The following is a 15,152-nucleotide window of genomic DNA, read 5'->3' on the forward strand; positions in this document are numbered from 1 at the left end:
TAAGACTGTCATCTGATGAAGTTGTTCAAGGTTAGTGATTAATTTTATATCTTTTGCTGGTTTTTGCGAATGCTATCTATGCGGTGAATAAATGCGGTTGTGTGTTTGGCTATTGTGGTAAGCTAATATAATGCTATATTGTGTTTTCGCTGTAAAACACTTAAAAAATCGGAAATATTGGCTGGATTCACAAGATGTTTATCTTTCATTTGCTGTACACCATGTATTTTTCATAAATGTTTTATGATGAGTGTTTAGGTATTTCACGTTGCTCTCTGTAATTATTCTGGCTGCTTTGGTGATATTTTTGATGGTAGCTGCAATGTAAAACTATGATTTATACCTCAAATATGCACATTTTCGAACAAAACATACATTTATTGTATAACATGTTATAAGAAAGTCATCTGATGACGTTGTTTCTTGGTTAGTGACTAATTATATCTCTATTTGGTCGGTTTTGTGATAGCTACCTATGCGGTAGAAACATGGTGAAAATATGCGGTTGAGTCTTTGGCTATTGTGGTTAGCTAATAGAAATACATAGTGTGTTTTCGCTGTAAAACATTTTAAAAATCGGAAATGATGGCTGGATTCACAAGATGTTTATCTTTCATTTGCTGTATTGGACTTGTGATTTCATGAAAATTATATTATATGATATCCCTGTCCCGTTAGGCTAGGCTATGCTAGTCAGCTTTTTTGATGAGGATGCTCCCGGATCCGGGATGGGTATTACTGAAAGGTTAAAGTGGTCAGTCCAATATCTTGTCAATATATAGATCATTTTAACTGTAAAATTCCCTCTAAATGCACCATGGGAAATATGCAAATCAGGCTCAACACCCAAAACAACACAAAAAACATCAAAATAACCATTATTGGTTCCATATTATTGTAGAAACAATAATGGTTCTTTGGAGCTCTTGATTTTTGTATGGTTCTTCAAATAACCATCCCATTTAAAGGGTTAAAGGGAAACCTCACCGCTAGACACTATTTGGAGTGTTTTTCCAGGGTGTTCCAGGCAGGGCCAGACTGATTACCAGGACGTGTACTGCGAGCATGCGCTGACCAACTGGCAAGTGTCTTCACTGACATTTTCAACCTCTCCCTGTCCGAGTCTGTAATACCAACATGTTTTAAGCAGACCACAATAGTCCCTGTGCCCAAGAACAATAAGGTAACCTACCTAAATGACTACCAACCCGTAGCATTCACGTCCGTAGCCATGAAGTGCTTTGAAAGGCTGGTCATGGCTCACATCAATACCATTATCCCAGAAACCCAAGACTCACTCCAATTTGCATACCATCCCAACATATCCACAGTTGAAGCAATCTCTATTGAACCCCACACTGTCCTTTCCCACTTGAACAAAAATAACACCTACGTGAGAATGCTGTTCATTTAGTACAGCTCAGCGTTCACCATAGTGCACTCAAAGCTCATCACTAAGCTAAGGACCTTGGGACTAAACACCTCCGTCTGCAACTGGATCCTGGACTTCCTGATGTGCCGCCTCCAGGAGGTAAGGGTAGGTAACAACACATCTGCCACTCTGATCCTCAACACGGGAGCCCCTCAGGGTTGCGTGCTTAGTCCCCTCCTGTTCTCCCTGTTCACCCATGACTACGTGGCCAAGCACGACTCCAACATCATCATTAAGTTTGCCAACGACACAAGGGTGGTTGGCCTGATCACCGACAACGATGAGACCACCTATAGGGAGGAGGTCAGAGACCTGGCAGTGTGGTGCCAGGACAACAACCTCTCCCTTAATATGAGCAAGACAAAGGAGCTGATCGTGGATGACAGGAAAAGGAGGACTGAGCACACCCTCATTCATATCGACGGGCCTGTAGTGGAGCGGGTCGAGAGCTTCAAGTTCCTTGGTGTCCACATCACCAATAAAATATCATGGTCCAAACACACCAAGACAATCGTGAAGAGGGTACGACAAAACCTATTCCCCCTCAGGAGACTGAAAAGATTTGGCATGGGTTCTCAGATCCTCAACAAGTTCTACAGCTGCACCATTGAGAGCATCCTGACTGGTTTCATCACAGCCTGGTATGGCAACTGCTCGGCATCCGACCGCAAGGCACTACAGAGGGTAGTGAGTACAGCCCAGTACATCACTGGGGCCAAGCTCCCTGCCATCCAGGACCTCTATGCCAGGTGGTGTCAGAGGAAGGCCCTCATTTTTGTCAAAGACTCAAGTCATAGACTGATCTCTTTGCTACCGAAGCTACCACAAAGCAAGTACCGGAGCGCCAAGTCTAGTTCCAAAAGGCTCCTTCACAGCTTCTTCCCCCAAGCCATAAGACTGCTGAACAGTTAATCAAATTGCTACCCAGACTATTTGCATTGACGCCTTTTTTAAGCTGCTGCTACTCGCTTTTTACCTAGGCATAGTCACTTTACCCCGATCTACATATTACCTAAATTACCTCAACTAACCCGTACCCCTGCACATTGACTCGGTACCGTACTCCCTGTATATAGCCACGTTGTTATTTTATTGTGTTACTTTAGTTTATTTAGCAAATATTTTCATACTCTGCATTGTTGGTTAAGGGCTTGTAAGTAAACATTTCACGGTAAGGTCTACAACTGTTGTATTCGGCACATGTGACAAATAACATTTTATTTGAATTTGAAGTCAACACTTCATTAGTTTCCGATGCACCTGGAATCATTTTGTCACTTGTCAGTACACTTGTAAAAATATATCTATAAAACACCATTATATACATACAACAGCTAGAAATATCTATATCACAATTCAGTTGTGAGCATATTAGGCATTCCATATTATACTACAACATCAGTCTAACTGAATATGGATGTTGTGTTGGTTGAATGTTCCAGGCAGGTTCCAGAATGTTCTTCAGCTGGTGAACCTCTTATTGTGTTGGTAATGGTTTAGCAGATTTTGACGATGTTATAGCCTACTTGTAAACACACCAACTATGACAAGACACGGACCATGTTTATGCCTGGCTCCAGTATATTTATTTGCTCGTCATGGAAAGATTTAGTAGATTGTAGGTGACATACACTAGTTCCTGGTGCTGAGCTTGATCTTGAAGCCTCTTCAAATGTTGATGGGATTGGACTCTAAATAGAACACATATAGTCACGTTAGCATCTGAGGTAGTCCGTTAGCTAGCTAATGGTTAGTTAATGTAACCTGAGAAGGCTAATGTTAGCTTGCAAAGTTAACATCGCATCGCCAGATAGCAGCTGGCTAATTACATTGGCATGCTTTGGAATGTCTTGAAAGCTAGATAGCTATATTTCGGTTTAGATAAAGAAATGTAGTTCGCTACCTTAACGCAGCTTGCCCTCTCTTCTGCTGCGCTGATGTTGGCTGATCAGATGCCTTCTTCTTTGAAGTGAAGGGTAAACTCGATGGAATAGCATCACTTTCAACGTTCGACGACACGGCATCCCCATCAGTTGAGTCTTCAGTTCCTAGCTGGCTGAAAGCGCTGGCTACAAACACAGACATTTTGTCACTGGTGTAGGCAGGAGTAGGCAGGAGGCAGTCGCAGGTTTAGAACGACTGAGTTAATTTAAAGCACCATAGATCAAAGCGGGACGAAACCCAAACGCTGTTGTGCTCAAAATATTGAGCATCAGCTATCTGAGCAGCTCACCGATCACTGCAGCTGTACACAGCCCATCTATAAATAGCCCATCCAACTACCTACCTCATCCCCATATTGTTTTTATTTACTTTTTTTGCTCTTTTGCACACCAGTATTTCTACTTGCACATCATCATCTGCACATCTATCACTTCAATGTTAATTTGCTAAATTGTAATTACTTCACTACTATGGCCTATTTATTGCCTTACCTCCTTACTCCATTTGCACACACTGTATATAGATTTTTCTATTGTTATTGACTGTACTTCTGTTTATCCCATGTGTAACTCCGTGTTGTTGTTTTTTGTCTCACTGCTTTGCTTTATCTTGGCCAGGTCGCAGTTTTAAATGAGAACTTGTTCTCAACTGGCCTACCTGGTTAAATAAAGGTGAAAAAAAAAATATATATCTTCATAAACAAAAAGGCACAGGGCGAACCCAAAGTGCATAATATAAAATACTCAGGAAATAGTAGGCGAGATTCCTCTCAGGAAAACAAGTAACATTTGCAATGACCGACAAAGACAAACGGCAGAGGGAGTATATATACAGTGACAGAGTGGGGATTGGAACCACGTGTGTGTAATGATGACGAGACAAGTCCAAGGTTGATGAGTGAAGGGCATTTGCCAGCAGTATGTTTGGCAGCAGCTAGAAGGCCGGCGACGCCAAACGCCTGAGCTGGACAGGAGGGAGAGCCAAAGCGAAGGCTGGTGCGACACATTTTTATATTTCTCACATCAATTGGATACACCTCAACGGGGTGGTCCTCCACGTCCTGAAATCAATATGAATTCTGGACATTGTGGTTTCCTTACAACCAGGACATTTAGTTGGCCTGTTTCTACCGCTGAAATGAAGAAACGCTCTTTTTTTCATGTAATGAGAAAATTCTAAATTTTTATGAAACATATATGTTAATAACATATTAATGGCAGTGGCGTGCCGTGGGCCTGGGGCCTGGGCCTTCAGTGAGGTACTACACAGTCCCACCCGAATTAATCCACCTCTTATTACCATCATTATGATGCCATGGCTCTAGACACTATACATTTAGACAGAAACGCAGTATAACCAGGCGTTGCGTCACCTTGAAATTGACAAATTGACATTTTTGGGTAAACAGTGTTTACCCAAAAACATGACACAATCAATGAGTCTTTTCAATATTTCCCTTCACCTTTTCATTGTGCAGCTCCGTTGCCCTGCGCGCTTGTTCGTTGAGCTGTAGATCCACTCCGGTGTCCCCAAAAGTTTTCAAAAGCACCATTGCTTGTAAGTGTGAGCCATTGATAGCGCTCGTAGTTGAAACTTTGAAAGTGGCGAGCGAACGAACCCCTTTCCCGCCTGTGACAGGCTTTGTAGCGTCGGGCGACCTCTCCTTACAATGTCTAACTTTTCTTGAAAAGTTCGTCTTGAGAATGGCGTTATAATTATATCCTCGACCAAATCGATATCTTCTCCTCCTTCCGCCATTGTGGGTTGAAAAAACAGCTTAGTAGTACGCGAATTAATTCGTTTATCAAATTCAGTTTCCTAGATCTGCATAGACCTGCCCATAGGACCTGCCTCTCAATATTGGTAATCCAATCAAAAGACGTGCACGCACTACGCCTGCTAGCTGGCTCCTGTGTAACACTGGAGCCAGCCAGCAGGCGTACAATAGCCAACTCTAAAGCTGATTGGTTGACACAAAATTTTCATTTCCATTCACTATAAGCTACAAGCGCCCGCACTGTTGATTCTGAAGGCCTGAGGACAGATTTTAGACCCCTGGCAACACATGATGGCTGAATATGATTGGATAAAAGATCTAACATAAAGACCAGCCCTCCAAATCTCAACCTGGGGCTGGAAGCAGTGCAACCAAGAGGAAAGCTATGAAATGAAGAGTATAACTCTTACTCTGTGGAATAATTTAATACATATTTGTGGGAAAATATATTTAAAAAAAAAAATTATATTCTGATGATGTTTAGGCCAGCAGAGATGGCCTTGCTGGCCCTGACGGCCCACCACTGATTAATGGACATATATTGTTAACTACAGCAGTGGTGAAATGCCCCTTTAAGGTTCCCCTATGGCATCATTCTGAAGAACCTTATTTGGTTTCAACTGTTACCTTTATTTTTAAGAGTGTAGTATCTATTCTTAATTACAGGGAACATTGAGTTTCTCAATTATGTAGTGAAACGAGGCCCAGGTGTCTTACACAATCAAATTGCATGTTCAGAGAGTTCTAGCACACTGAGGATGTGTCACACCAAACTAAACTGTTGAATCATTGGGTTTCAACATCATTAGTGTCCATAACAAGCTTCCATGTTCTGTCTTTAAAGGTTATTTTAAATGATGGCCATTGATGTCTTTAATCAAACCTAAATTGAGCCCCCATAGGCACTGATAGTCATTCTCAATGCGCTTAATATGGCAAATGAATCAGGGTGAACAAATCAGAACAAGGCATTGCTGCTTTAACAAGCCTTTATCATGTTCCCAGCTCCTTTCTTCAGCACATTGTCCATTGATTTTCTTTTCCCTTTCCACCATATTTGCTAGTCGCCATGGAAACAGCCCTGATGCCTGGCTTCAGAAGGAAAGACGGGTGTAATATCCAGAGGACAAAGACAACTCCCGAGAACAAAGACGTGTGAGAGAGTAGGGGAGGTGCAAATGGAGTATTGTGGTCTGTCTTGGAGAGAGGGCAAAGTAGGTTTATCCAGGCCACTGATGTCTCAAATTTTACAGACAGTGAGCGAGAGACCCATTGGTAGCGGACATGTTAAGGGTGAAGAGGATCTCCTTGGGTGTAGGTCTATTTTGTGATCATATGGATCCCAAGACTATGGGCTAAAAATGCTATTTTGCTGAATGGGTTAAAAATGCATTTGCTGAATATGAAAAAAAAACTGTTATTCTCTGGAATTAATTAGTGTTCGCAAGCAGTTTCATTGGAATACATTTACTGTTCACCTTCATTAAGTAGAAATACTGTTATTAATTTATTAAGACTTATATAATATACTTCATGATTTGATTGTGATTTGATTGGTTTCCGATATAAGCAGCCCTGTACTTACACCTGAAAAAGGAGTGAAAAAGCACATTGAGGGATTCTGTAAATAAATATCACTGATGATTTTGATCAAAAACCACATTTGAATCTTATTTTGGTCAGATGTGCAACTGAAAACTCTTCCTATAGTATCTATTGTTGTATTAGGTTCTCTCCACAGCCTAACTTTGAACACATTAGAGTGGGCATGTAAGGTGTGCATTGATATGCTGCTCAGCAAGTTGGTATTGTATAAGAATGCACTTGGCCAGTCTCGGGCCGGCCTACGCTAGAAGAAGAGTTACCAGAAATGTCTTTCTCAAAGAAGATAATAATCATGGAAAAGATTTACAAAGCATTTTTAACCAATTAGCTATGGTAAATCAATGGAACTGAGCTAACGTTCAACACGTGTATGGGAGTAAAGGACAGTTCTGTACATGGTGAACCACATGATCTGCTCTCTTGCTTCACTGGCCTGTGCCATAGTGGTATTAAAGGAGATAAATGTTGTGTTTTTTTATTTTGTCATTTAGCAGGCACATTCTTATCCAGAGTGACTTACAGGAGGAGCAATTGGGGTTAAGTGCCTTGCTCAAGAGCACATCAACAGAGCCTTGTCGACTCGGGATTCAAACCAGCAACCTTTCAGTTACTGGCCCAACAACTACCTTAGCAAGATGGCGCCGACAGAGATGGTCGCCTCACTTCGAGTCCTTAGGAAACTATGCAGTATTTTTTTTAATTTTATGCATTTCTTACATTGTGTGAGGGCATTTTTCTGCTTTACCAAATGAGGAGAGTTACAAACTACACACCAGTCAGAGTTATACTTAAACTACATCTTTAATAATAATAAGAGCTTTGCAATAGCCCTTTTTGAGGGGGAACACGGGGAGTGTGGCGAAGCCAGGTAAGAGACCTGCGCAAACTCCCCGTGCTTACTATGGAGAGAGAGAGCGTTGTACTGGTCAGGCACCGTGTTATGCGGTAGAACGCACGGTGTCTCCAGTACACATGCTTAGCCCGGTGCGCTACATCCCAGCTCCCCGCATCTGCCGAGCTAGGGTGAGGATCCAGCCAGGGAAGATGGTGCCAGCCCTGCTCTCCAGACAGCCAGTGGGTCTCCTCGGGCCAGGATATCCTGCGCCGGCGTTGCGCACTGTGTCTCCCGTATGTCTGCACAGCCCAGTGCGTCCTGTGCCTGCGCCCCGCACGTGCCGAGCTAGAGTTACCATCCAGCCAGGACGGGTTGTGCAGGCCATTAGCTCGAGACCTCCAGTGCGTCTTCACGGTCCGGTCTATCCAGTACCACCAGTGCTAACACCACGCACCAGGCTTCCTGTGCGTCTCCAGAGCCCTGTAAGCCCTGTTCCTCCTCCCCGCACTCGCCCTGTTCCTCCTCCCCGCACTCGCCCAGTCCGGTACCACCAGTTCCGGCACCACGCACCAGGCCTACTGTGCGCCTCCAGGGTCCAGTATGCCCTGTTCCTTCTCCCCGCACTCGCCCAGCGGTGCGTGTCCCCAGTCCGGTACCACCAGTTCCGGCACCACGCACCAGGCCTACTGTGCGTCTCCAGAGCCCTGTACGCACTGTTCCTTCTCCCCGCACTCGCCCTGAGGTGCGTGCCCTCAGCCCGGTACCACCAGTGCCGGTACCACGCACCAGGCTTATAGTGCGCTTTGAGAATCCAGTGTGCCCTGTTCCTTCTCCCCGCACTCGCCCAGTGGTGCGTGTCCCCAGTCCGGTACCACCAGTTCTGGCACCACGCACCAGGCCTACAGTGCGCCTCGGCAAGCCTGAGCTGCCCGTCTGTACAGCGCCGCCTGAGCTGCCCGTCTGTCCAGCGCCGCCTGAGCTGCCCGTCTGTCCAGCGCCGCCTGAGCCGCCCGTCTGTCCAGCGCCGCCTGAGCCGCCCGTCTGTCCAGCGCCGCCTGAGCTGCCCGTCTATCCAGCGCCGCCTGAGCCGCCCGTCTGTCCAGCACCGCCTGAGCCGCCCGTCTGTCCAGCGCCGCCTGAGCCGCCCGTCTGTCCTGAGCCGTCAGAGCCGCCCGTCTGTCCTGAGCCGCTAGAGCCGTCCGTCAGTCAGGAGCCGCCAGAGCCGCCCGCCAGTCAGGAGCCGCCAGAGCCGCCAGAGCCGCCCGCCAGTCAGGAGCCGCCAGAGCCGCCCGCCAGTCAGGAGCCGCCAGAACCGCCCGCCAGTCAGGAGCCGCCAGAGCCGCCCGCCAGTCAGGAGCCGCCAGAGCCGCCCGCCAGTCATGAGCTGCCCTTCAGTCATGAGCTACCCTTCAGTCATGAGCTACCCCTCAGTCATGAGCTACCCCTCAGTCATGAGCTACCCCTCGGTCATGAGCTACCCCTCAGTCGTGGGCTGCCCCTCAGTCCGGAGCTGCCCCTCAGTCCGGAGCTGCCCCTCAGTCCGGAGCTGCCCCTCAGTCCGGAGCTGCCCTTCAGTCCGGAGCTGCCCTTCAGTCAGTGAAGGACGTCAGTGAAGCGGACAAAGACTATGGTGGAGTGGGGTCCACGTCCAGCGCCAGAGCCGCCACTGTGGACCCTCCTTGGGGGGGGGGGGGGGGGGGTACTGTCACGTTTCTGACCTTATTTCCTTTGTTTAGTCTTTATTTAGTTGGTCAGGACGTGAGCTGGGTGGTTATTATCTATGTTGTCTGTTTCTATGTGGGGTTTCTTGTTTGGCCTGATATGGTTCTCAATCAGAGGCAGGTGTTAGTCATTGTCTCTGATTGGGAACCATATTTAGGTAGCCTGTTTTTGTAGTGTGTTTTGTGGGTGATTGTTCCTCTTCGTGTGTTCATCTGGTCTGTGTTCACTAGTTCGGGACTGTAGCGTCTTCGGTTCTTTCTGTCAGTTTGTTGTTTTTGTTCGTTGTTTAAGTAGCCTATTAAAATATGGATTATCATCACGCTGCAGTTTGGTCCTCCCCTCTTTCACCCGAAGACAGCCGTTACAGGAACAGTGTAAAACACTAAAAGAATTATAAAGGATACCAGAGAGGCTGGTCTAACAAAAAAAGTGTAAAGCCTTTATTACAGCATAGCAAAGATTAAAAACAGACGAATTTGGGAAATTGTTTAACCGACAAGTTGTGGTTGCGTGAGGCTTGGTGCTCAAGGAATCAGTAGGCTATTTAACAAACACTCTGTCACACCCTGATCTGTTTCACCTGTCTTTGTGATTGTCTCCACCCCCCTCCAGGTGTTGCCCATCTTCCACATTATCCCCTGTGTATTTATACCTGTGTTCTCTGTTTGTCTGTTGCCAGATCATGTTGTTCGTCAAGTCAACCAGCGTTTTGTCTCAGCTCCTGCTTTTCACCAGTCTCTCTTTTTCTCGCCCTAATGGTTTTGACCTTTGCCTGTCCTGTCTCTGAGCTCGCCTGCCTGACCCGGACGCTGTAATAAACATTATTACTTCAACACAGTCTTCATCTGGGTCTTACCTTCAAACCTGATACACTCAAAAGGCAACAGAAGCAGGATCTGTCTTATTTTTGTAGGTATATAAGTGTGATTTATAAAACCAGGTGTAACAGTATCACTTTAAACCGTCCCCTCGCCCCGACACGGGCGCGAACCAGGGACCTTCTGCACACATCAACAACGGTCGCCCACGAAGCATCGTTACCCATCGCTCCACAAAGGCCACGGCCCTTGCAGAGCAAGGTGCAACATTACTTCTAGGTATCAGAGCAAGTGACGTAACTGATTGAAACGCTACTAGCGCGTACCCGCTAACTAGCTAGCCATTTCACATCCGTTACACAGGCACATTTAACGGTTAGGCTGTTGATTATAGACCTGATTAATTTGGGGTTTCCTCTCTCCTCACTGTTCTTAGAAAATAAAACTTAGGGCTGTTTTCTTGTCACCTAACTCCGCTGCTGCCTCCTCCACATTGTTCTCAACACCAATATACTTTGCTATTATGCACTTAGCAACACGGTCTAGGAAAAGGCACCAATTCAACAGTGCACTGATGTATTTCAGAACCCACGGACAGCGACCACTATCCAACGCGGGAGAAAGCTCATTTGTTATAAAATATTATTTTTATTTGTGTTGCACCATTGTTCTTACATAATATAACTATGTACAATGTCAGTAGCAAATGTCTTAGACTGCTCGGCTGTGCCATCCCCATGGCCTCCACAATGGATCAGTCAACTCAGACAGGCACGAATCAGACAGGCGTCTTGTACTCCATGATTTATTAGTTGTGTTTTTTTGCTACTGCTCTCTGGGTCAACCAGCAGCCTATCGACCAAACAATCGAACAGTCAACTAAATAGGGTCAGCCCTACTCTGGAGCGCCGTGTACGACAGCGTGTTCCAGTTGCCAATATCCATCAATATCCATCAACTTCGCACAGCCATTAAATAGTAGTGGGACATTATTCCACAGGCCACAATCAACAGCCTGATCACTTCTATGCGAAGGAGATGTGTCGCTCTGAATGAGGTAAATGGTGGTCACACCAGATACTGATGGGTTGATGGGCCAGGTCTCTGACTTCCTCCCTATAGGCTGTCTCGTCGTTGTCTGTGATCAGTCCTACCACTGTTGTGTCGTCTGCAAACTTAATGATGGTGTTGGAGTCGTGCCTGGCCATGCAGTTGTGGGCGAACAGGGAGTACAGGAGGGGACTGAGCACACACCCCTGGGGAGCTCCAGTGTTGAGGATCAGCGTGGCAGATGTGTTGCTACCTACCCTCACCACCTGGGGGCGGCCTGTCAGGAAGTCCTGGATCCAGTTGCAGAGGGAGGTGTTTAGTCCCAGGATCCTTAGCTTAGTGATGAGCTTTGACGGTACTATGGTGTTGAACGCTGAGCTGTAGTCAATGAATAGCATTCTCACGTAAGTGTTCCTTTTGTCCAGGTGGGAAAGGGCAGTGTGGAGTGCAATAGAGATTCCATCATCTGTGGATCTGTTTGAGCGGTATGCAAATTGGAGTGGGTCTAGGGTTTCTGGGATAATGGTGTTGATGTGAGCCATTACCAACCTTTTAAAGCACTTCATGGCTACAGACGTGAGTGCTACGGGTCTGTAGTTATTTAGGCAGGTTGCCTTTGCGTTCTTGGGGGGTTTTCTCTGCTGTTAAACATCATTTTTTACCCTTAAGACAACACAAGGGTTAAAAGGCACCATTGGACAGGCAACTATATCTCACAAGTTCACCAAGGACCATCTCAGTACAAATTTGACATGCATGCATTTGTATACCAATTTATCATAAGCATAATAAAAGATTTCAGCACAAAAGTGGTGGTTTATAAGTGATGGTTTACTGTATATAGCGATTCCCCAGTCTTGTAAAGGAAGAGACTCACATTCTTCAGGACTTTGATTAGAAATGGGTGTGCAAACTGAAACCAGGCTGACTTACACTGTGACCCAGTGTCTGGTTGCTGGAGAAGTGCCAAGGTAAACACAATTATTTTAGTCAGACTTGCCTTTGGAGAGATGAACTGTGCGATGGTGGTCTGGAGATGAAAACATAAAATCTGGGCTATTTCTTAACAGGAGGATGCTCCAATTCTCTATCCAAATCTATACTGTACTATACTCTAAATTTACTAAGTAATATTGCAATAATGCATTATGCAAGATGTTCAAAAACACATAGCGCGTACCATGGACACAAGGGCTGAAAAGAATCCTGGAAAGGTTTGGATGTCTTGTGCGCTGTTGTTTTGACAAAGGCTCATTTCTATTCAGATTATACGACTTTAGGAATAAACAGGCAAGACAGATCATAGGTGACATACAGAATCAGGGAATGTGTGGAACAGGATCCTTTACAAAATAACCTTGTGTACATTTTTCCATCTGAGGAGCATCTGTTATTCTATAGACATAAAAGAGGAACTTGTTCCTGCTTCATGTATTAGACAACATCTTGTGACTTGTTGTCTTGCAGACCACTTCATGTTAATGAGACCAGAATGGGTTAGCCATTCATTGACAGTCACGATGTCTGTGTTATACTCCCAAACAAAGCACTTGTTATTATACTGTTGTAATACATATTCATGAAGTTATTGAATGAAAGAAGTAAGACTGTTGTACTTTTGGATCAGTACTGTACTGTGATTAAAAATGGCAAAAGAAGTTTTGGTACTATACTTCTCTTTCTTAATTTCAGATTTTTGAATAATCCTAAAATTATTCAAAGTGTACCAACAGTTTAATAAGGATTACAATTTCAGAGGCTAAATGAAGGCTTGGCATTAGGTGAAGGATGTTACCCAATTTTGGGTAGCAAATATATGGCACTGCAAAGTGACAACCAGTTTGGATGCCAGTTCCCATACTTATGCAAATTGCGCAAAAAAAACACATTTTTTTCACAGAAGAACAACTGTTCAACTAAATCATTCCTCGCCAACATTGTCCTAGTGGTAATTTATGAGATGGGCATGGGTGCTGTTTAACTTTTTAGGCACCCAAACTTTTTTGTACTTTCATCAGTTCTGGGATTTTATCAAAGCAGACACGTATTGTGTGTGTCTGGTTCTTCCATTTGGATCAACAGACACAGTTACCATGGGAACATTTCCCCTCTGGAAGCACAGTTTTAATGTTCACAAACATTGCTTTTTTTCAACTGTTTAATATTCAGCCCTTATGCCCAGTTTCTCATCATTACCTTTGCTTGTTGCTTGATTATCTCAGAATCCAACAGCTCTCATGTTTGTGAAGTGTCTCTTTGTCACCTACTGTATGCTTCCATACTTCCTTTATTTCAGCAGACAGATACAATTAATGCATTGGCCATCATACCTACATTGAATAACATATAACAACAAACATGTAGCACAGACATAATCCTTCTCTAAGCAAAGGAGGGAAATAGTGTTGGTGTGAAACACAGGGGAGGAGAGGACCTTCCTTGGATCTTTTTATAAGCACAGGAAGTTGCCAAACTTGAGATGATGTCACGCCCTGATCTGTTTCACCTGTTCTTGTGCTTGTCTCCACCCACCTCCAGATGTCGCCCATCTTCCCCATTATCCCCTGTGTATTTATCCCTCGTCGTGCTTTTCTCGGCCTCCTGGTTTTTGACTTTTGCTTGTCCTGACCCTGTACCCGTCTGCCTGCCGTCCTGTACCTTTCTTCCACCTCTGGATTACTGACCTCTGCCTGTCGTCCTGTACCTTGGCCTCTGCTCTGGATTATCGATCCCTGCCTGCCTTGATCTGTCGTTTGCCTGCCCCTGTGGTTACAATAAACATTGTTACTTCACACAGTCTGGACTTGGGTCTTACCTTGATTCCTGATAGATGAAGGTTATTTCCCAGCACTCCCTGGTTTCCCTAATGTGGTATCCTCACTGGGATTCATGCATTATTCTTTTATAATGAAATCCAGAAGAGCAGGAAATGAGTGCCTATATGGATGCACTTGCAGCACTATTCTCACAGTGGAAGAATCAATGTTTTGAAGTGTTTGCAGTCCAATGTATAGCCAGTCTTACGTTTTCTAAATAAATTGGCTCCAATTTTTGTCAGCCTTTTTTATTCAACAGCCTAAACAGCAATGTAGATTTCATGCCATCACCAGCAATGGGGTCTAGCTTGCTTATCCAGAGCTTGGGGGGTATCTAGTGGTCAAAAAGATAAATACATTGGCAGATTCTTCATATTGCATGTTGTACTTTTCTTTTAGCAAACTCGGCCTAAAGTTGAACAAAATTGCATTACATTATTGAGGGCTTAATTTCAATACATTTCTGATAATAAAAGTTGAAAAACAAGTTTTCTATTATATGAAAAAAAATGACATAGGGTAGCCTATGTTTTCTCTATAATGGAAAACTGAATTTTGTCAACCTTAATACTAGATTGTTAAACGAGGAACTCAAATAAACTTTGTTCCGTTTTAGACTTTATTTGGGAAATGTGAATTATAAGCTTTCATGAGCATGTTGTTTTTCATTCATATTAAAATAAATGTATTATTTTGTTGAATAAATCAGAAATTACTGTGCGACACAGGATAAACACATTTTTTATTACTTTTTGTAACGACATTGCATTTGTAAGCACCATTGTGCAATCTGGGCAATGTAGCCTACTCAGGGTGAAGAACTGTAGGCTGAATTGATCTGAGACAGTATCTGATGTGATGGTGAAAGTGTTCTATTAAAAAAATTGTTTTATTTTTTTACCCCTTTTTCTCCCCAATTTCGTGGTATCCAATTGGTAGTTACAGTCTTGTCCCATCACTGCAACTGAACGATAACTATTTGATGGGGAGCAGCATAGCCTTCTATTACAATTAAGGATTTTGGGTAGCAGTAGTATCTGATGGGGAACAGAACCCCTGAATGTAGGATAGCCAACTGTATCCATACACCAACATATCATTGGCTTTATTTTAGATATGTCTCAAAACCTATCCACCTTATTATTCTATTTGA

At 44.3% G+C, this 15,152-nt stretch overlaps 1 long non-coding RNA gene across 1 annotated transcript; it reads right to left on the reverse strand.

Annotated features, from left to right (window-relative positions):
* Nucleotides 1–2,620: 2,620 nt before the first annotated feature.
* Nucleotides 2,621–3,919, reverse strand: LOC120053383. The gene is made up of 3 exons (XR_005477500.1): nt 3,868–3,919; nt 3,336–3,501; nt 2,621–3,123 (listed from the first exon to the last, which is right to left on the reverse strand). It is a non-coding gene; the product is annotated as an uncharacterized LOC120053383 (long non-coding RNA).
* Nucleotides 3,920–15,152: the final 11,233 nt, after the last annotated feature.

This window comes from Salvelinus namaycush, chromosome 9 (assembly GCF_016432855.1).
Source record: "Salvelinus namaycush isolate Seneca chromosome 9, SaNama_1.0, whole genome shotgun sequence".
In the NCBI taxonomy this organism is placed as follows: Eukaryota; Metazoa; Chordata; class Actinopteri; order Salmoniformes; family Salmonidae; genus Salvelinus; species Salvelinus namaycush.